We start from the raw sequence: 6,209 nt of genomic DNA on the forward strand, positions 1-6,209 counted from the left end.
GGATGGGAGTGATTGGTGGTACGATGTTGGGGCCTGGTGCGATGCCCGCTGCTCAGCCCAAACTGCCCATATGTTCTTGTTTCTAGTGTTGTACCTATGGATGCCCCTGGTTCTGCCCTCACATCCTGGATGATCTGATCGGGCCTTCTGGACCTTGTAGATTAAACTTATATTGTTCAGTATCCGGCTTCTGTGTCGCTGTGGGCATCTAAATACTCCGGGGCTCCACGGGGGGCGAAGGCCTGAAATGAACAAACCCCTCTGGGGCTCCACAGCAACACAGGGGCACATCTAGAAGGCCTTTTAAGCCACTTCGGGTCTAAAGGAAAAAGTCACAATTTTTTTGCTGAAGTGGGGAGTTGTGCAAAAATGTGACTTTCCCCATTCTGTGCCATCCCTGCCCATTCATTAGGCAGGCGTGTGGCCGACCCGAACCGTCAGCCTTCTGTATGATTTTATGCCAGATATACATACCACGTCGGACCTGCGGACATTTCTGAGGAGGTACATTGAAGTGTTGGTGTGCGACTCGGCTGTGAGCAGGCCTGGTGTGAATGTAGCCGTAGGCCGGGCCCACACGGACGGACCGCATTCTGCGGGCAGGTCTGTAGTGAATCCGGGCTGAGCCCAGCCGCTGCCCCTGGGTACCTTATTTTCCTGTACAGCGGATGACACAGCGGCTCGCCATTAGTAACGCGCAGTACAGTTATCTCCCCCCACCAATATTTTGTATTTCCCACGCTGTCACTAAGGTATGACGCAGGTACCTGCAGGGGGGTCAGACGGCCCCCATTGATTTCAATGGAGGCTGTCCGCGGCAAAATAAGAGCATGCTCTAGCTTTTCACACTGCTTGTGGACGGAAAAGCGAAAGTCCATATTTTTCATTGCCTGCGTCTTACCGCAGACGCCGATCCTGGATACAATTGGATCTGTCCATCTGAGCCTGGTCTTGGGGCACTGATTTGCAGCCTCATGTCTGCAGCGGGCATCCTGCCTCTGTGCCCGCACCACTTGGTTTATGGCGTATTCTGGTGCAGAATCCCCCCTCATTGACAAGTTCCGCTGTGGCGTTCATGTCAGTCTCCACCCGGCCAGCCTTTCACCCTGTCACCCACTTTAGTGCTGCTGTCCATGGCCGGCTCTTCTGGGCCTTTCCTAAATCCCCGCAGCCTGTAACGTCTTCATTGCACCATTAGCTTGTGTCCCATTTACTCTAATGGGCTCTGGCCTTTAGTTTGGAGCTTTGTGCTGAATCGGCGCTGACCGCAGCCGCGTGCTAATGGAGAATGCCTGCAGCCAGACTGAAGTAAGTAAAGAGCAGGGAGCGGCGGCTTGTATAAGACAACGCCATGGTCAGCGGGCGAGGAGGAACGAGCTGGAATAGCCTCAGGGGGCCTTTCATTATTAATGTGCGTCGCCCCGTCTATCCCAGCCATTACGGCACAGAAGGCCAAAGTCTGGGTGAAGAATGGGTTAAAAGCATGACCACTCCCAGCAGGCTCCATTAGGTCACACCGCGGAGGATGCATTACAGCACAGGGAGTCCGAAGTATTAGATGTAGCCTAACGATAGGCCGACACCCGCAGGGGGGGCATTGGCTAACAGTCCTATGTACACAGGCGATGGCCACACTGCACCTCGATGCATGCTACAATGTATAGTTATGGGCGGTAGAGGGGGAAATCCACCCAAAAATGAGAATATGTAAGAACGTTACAATGGCAGAGTCTAGGGGCGGAGTCACATGCTGAAACTGGGCGGAGAATCCGTGGCGTTCCTCATGCAATGTAGAGCGGAAACCACAAAAATGTCTTGATCCAGAATAGATTCTGTCCTAATCCGTGTGTGGATCCCAGCAGCTGTAAGACATATGCGCTCAGCCATGGATGCTGTGGCTCCGCCCCTGTCCCACCCCTTGTCTGCAGCCAGCAATGGGAGGAGGCAGGATGGGGCGGTGCTTAGCTCTCCGCCCCTCCCCTTGCAGTCACATTGCTAAACTCCCTTCCCCCTTCCTTCTCCAGCCGCTATCATTGACTCCCATAGGAGCCCAGGCAGCGGCTAACGTATTCAGACCCAGATAGTTCCAGGACTATCTTTTGGGCCTGAAGTAAAAACGTCCGGCGCTATATTGGCCAGCCAGGCACTTTTAGGTCAAGGGCATAGGACCATGTGATCTGATGCAGCAGATCACAGCGTATATCGGCTGACCATGAAAACGGCTGGCTGATATACACTCGTGGGAAAGTAGCCTCACCCTGAAAATAAGCCCTAGCTGCATTACATCAAATAAAAAATACAGTACCTAGCAGACCCGATCCAAGTCCTTCCCACTACTCTCTGGAACTCCGACACACTTCTTGTAGCCCTCAGCTGCCCACACAAGATCACTTCTTGGTTACGGGGTTCATAAATCCCACCTCCATGAAGCAGTGGCTCTGATTGGTTCTCAAGCACTGCTCAGCCAAGCAATGCAGCACTCGAGCAACCAAGGTGATGACTGTGATTGGTTCTTTGACTGCTGCTCAGCCATTCAATGCGCAAAGCTTGAACCAATCAAAACCATCATGTTGTGGAGGCAGGATTTATGAATTGGCCAATCAATGCTGCGGCTAAGCCAGTTCGTAAATCCTGCCTCTACAACACAATGGCTGTGATTGGTTCTCAAGCGCTGCTCAGCCAATCAGAGTCATTGCTTTCTGGAGGTAGGATTTATGAATCCGTAACCAGGAAGTGATTTTTTTTTGGTTGGCTGACGACTGCAAGAGTGTCGGAGCTCCACAGAGCAGTGGAAGTCGGCCAGGTAAGTATAAGACATCCCCCCAAAATAAGACCAAGTGTCTCTTTTGGGGTAATAACTAATATAATACAGGGTCTTATTTTCAGGTAAATACGATACCTGTAAGACCTTGATCATCCATGTTATCCGCCAGTTTGGAAATTGTGCCAGCTGAAATTCGAGGTGTATGGCACACTAGGCCAAGTTCGGCCAGCCAAGACCACTGTGGGTGATCCCAGGGTGCTGGTGGGATCGTTCCTAGTAGGGATCGCATGGTTGATAAGTCTTGTGTGTTTCAGTAGCTTTAGGTATAATTCAGAAGAACACCAAGAGGGACGGGTCAAGGTCACAAGGCTCTGAAGGAAGGAGGAAGCAGACCAGGAATTAAACTGGACTCCTCCTTATGAAACAAGCAGCCCCCATCCAGTGGCGGAGTGTTGGGGCATTAGGGATGGGGGGCTGCTTGTTCCATAAGGAGGAGTCCAGTTTAATTCCTGGTCTGCATCAGGCTGCTCCACCTCTTTCCTGTATTTCTCGCTGGTAGCTTTTATGTCCGATCCAGAATTTGGCCGCAGTGCGCACCGCAACACATGGGAAATGCCACAGGCTGCGGGGATACAGGCAGGAACTATCAGAGGTCGGTCCCGGGATTAGGCTGACCGCCACTATGGACTCAGGAAGGCATTTTTCCCCAATAGGCTAATTGGCTTCTGCCTCTTTGGTTTTTTTTTTGCCTTCCTCTGGATCAACAAGGTTAAACAGGCTGAACTGGCCGGCCCTTGTCTTCATACTATGTGACTTTGCTTCTTTTGATGCGGTGTGCCTACAAGTATATGCAGTCAGACATGCAAATTGCCTAGGATCGAGAGAAAACTGTGACGAAAGCCGTCTGAGGCCGCACTCCAGAGAACGCAACGGGATTGTAGGTCCTCTAGTGAACTCTGAAGAAGAACAGCCCAAAAACAACAAACCAACAAGAAAAAGAAAAAACAACGTTTTTTTAACTACATGGCGGAGTAGAGAAAGGCGGCCGACCGTCTGTGTGTCCGGATTATCTGACCAGCCTCCGCTTTAGTGGTGGGGCTTAAACAGACCTTGGTGCGCAGGGCTATCAGACCTAGACACTGAAGGCCCGGGTACACGTTACCAGTCACTCAAAACACGTTCAAATCAATGAATGTGAGCGATGATTGGTCAGGGTGATTGGTCAGTGTGATTGGTCAGTGTGATCGCTCAGTGTGATCCTGCTCACCTGCCGCTGTTTAGGCTACCTTTAGTCACCTTTAAAAGCCCCATTGGCCCGCTGGCGTGTCGTTCCGTGTAAAAGCTCCCGGCTCCGCTCTTCACATGGGAGAAGCCAGTGCCAAGAACTTGTCTGAATGCTCTTCCCGAGGGCGGCGCCCCTGCAGTCGGCCAGAAGGGACCCCCGCGGGTGTTTCTCGCTGTGCCCTTTATATATTCTCTAACAGGTCCGCTCATTCTAGGCTAATTTTATCCCTGTTAATGAAAGCTAGGTTTTAGGGGAATCCGCCGAATTTATACATTAAACATATTTCTGATGTTAGAGTAATCAAATGAGGGAAATCCGGGCGCTGCTCACTTATTTTGGGAATGGACCATCAGTTTGGTGATGTGACCCGTCTATCTCAGTGAATCCTCCATATAAAACCATATCCGGGGGTGCGGATCTAAACCAGCTGGGAATGCACCAAGTTAAAGGGGTTGTACGAAGATTACAGTAAGGGGGCTGCCTCCCCCCACCAAAACAGCACCCCCCCATGAGCAGTGACTGGTACTGCAGCCCATCGGTATACAGGTACGTGGCATTGAGCTTCAGTAGCAGACTCACCCCCTGGAGAGGCGCCACATCACCAGGGGGCAGGAGAAGCACTACTATATATGCAGTAGGAAGAGGTCATTCCTACCCCCACAATAGTGTAAGGCCAGAGCCAGCGGGCATCGTGTATATACTGACTGACAGAAGGGAGGGCCGTGCCCAAAGTGCTTGCCAGCGGTGCTCCAGCTACTCCTACAGCCCAATGTTAGGGCTCATGCCAGGCCTACAGAGTTTAGTACCGGACGGGTCTCAGGGATAATACTGGTTTAATGCGGAGGCATATGGACAATATTGTGCCCTTTGTTTGCATTGGTCTCTCTTACAGAATCTACAACAGCGAGTCCGGGTCAGCGGTGCTAGACTAAGCAGAGCCAGGATTTCACTGCCAACCCTGTGGGGTTGTCTTGTGCAAGCGGGTGGAGAGTATACAGAGAATGACAGCCAGCGAAAGGGGATCCGGTGGATGTAAACTCCTCCCCGAAAGGGATCAGAGGAGGATGTCAGGAATTGTCCTAACAGCTGACTGCAGCCGCATACGATGCTGGTGTGTTCAATGCACAGACGGGCTAGAAGAGCAAACCAGGTCCAGCCGAAAGAAGAGACTCCAATATACAAAGGAGCGGCCAAAGATTGATAACACCCCGTATCCATATACCAGGCGGCAGTATTGGGGAGCGAGGCCAAACAAACCCGTATTGTATCACAGTGAGAACCACATGCTATATATTTATATCGACCAACGCAGAATACATTGTAATCAGTCACCGGAACAACATGTAATAAAACCATAAGCTACAGCATAAGGGCAGTGCCCACGGGCGGACAGCTGCCACCTTCCCCGCCGCAGATGTCTATTGACTAATAGCTTTTTTGCCTGTCCGTGCGCACATGCGGGATTCTGCTGTGGGAAAAAAAATCAGGGCATCTTCTATTTCACTGCGTTTTTCCACAGCGGAGGTCTCTATTAATATAGTATTAACGGAAACCACGGGAAAAAGCGAGTTTTTCCCTGATCACCAGCAGGGACTTTCTTTACCACCGCAGTACTCCCACAGCGTAAATCCATGGGCGTATCCCGCCCCGTCCGTGGGCCTGAGCCCGAAGTAGAGATAAGGGAGGCTACATGCAATGTACAAATGCTAAAATCATATTAGTGACCCTCTCTATACAGACTCCCGAAATACGTATAACAACATGGCTGCATCAGGTAGAGCAGGCAGGTGGTGCTCCTGTATGTGATTACAATGTATTCTGCGCTTGTACAAGAATATATATATGGTCTTACTCCAACCCTTTGTGCTGTAAGTGGACTAAGAGCGCCCGGTCCGATGGATCCAGATGGCTGTTGCACCTGATGATGGGAGGTCAGCATTCGGCACAAGCAGCATGAACCGATGACCCCTTCCTGTCAGCTGAGCATGTCAGCACCTCCATGTAAATATATGCATCTAGTCACACGGCTGTGTCCTTCACGGCGGAGTATGAACACCGCAGCATGTGCTACGCGGTCTATCTTTGCCTCCACCGTTATTGCCGTGGGTATTACCCATTTGTATTTGCCCAATAGAAAATGAAAACAAACTCAAGCAAATA

The sequence above is a fragment of the Eleutherodactylus coqui genome, chromosome 10 (genome assembly GCF_035609145.1).
Source record: "Eleutherodactylus coqui strain aEleCoq1 chromosome 10, aEleCoq1.hap1, whole genome shotgun sequence".
Taxonomy (NCBI): domain Eukaryota; kingdom Metazoa; phylum Chordata; class Amphibia; order Anura; family Eleutherodactylidae; genus Eleutherodactylus; species Eleutherodactylus coqui.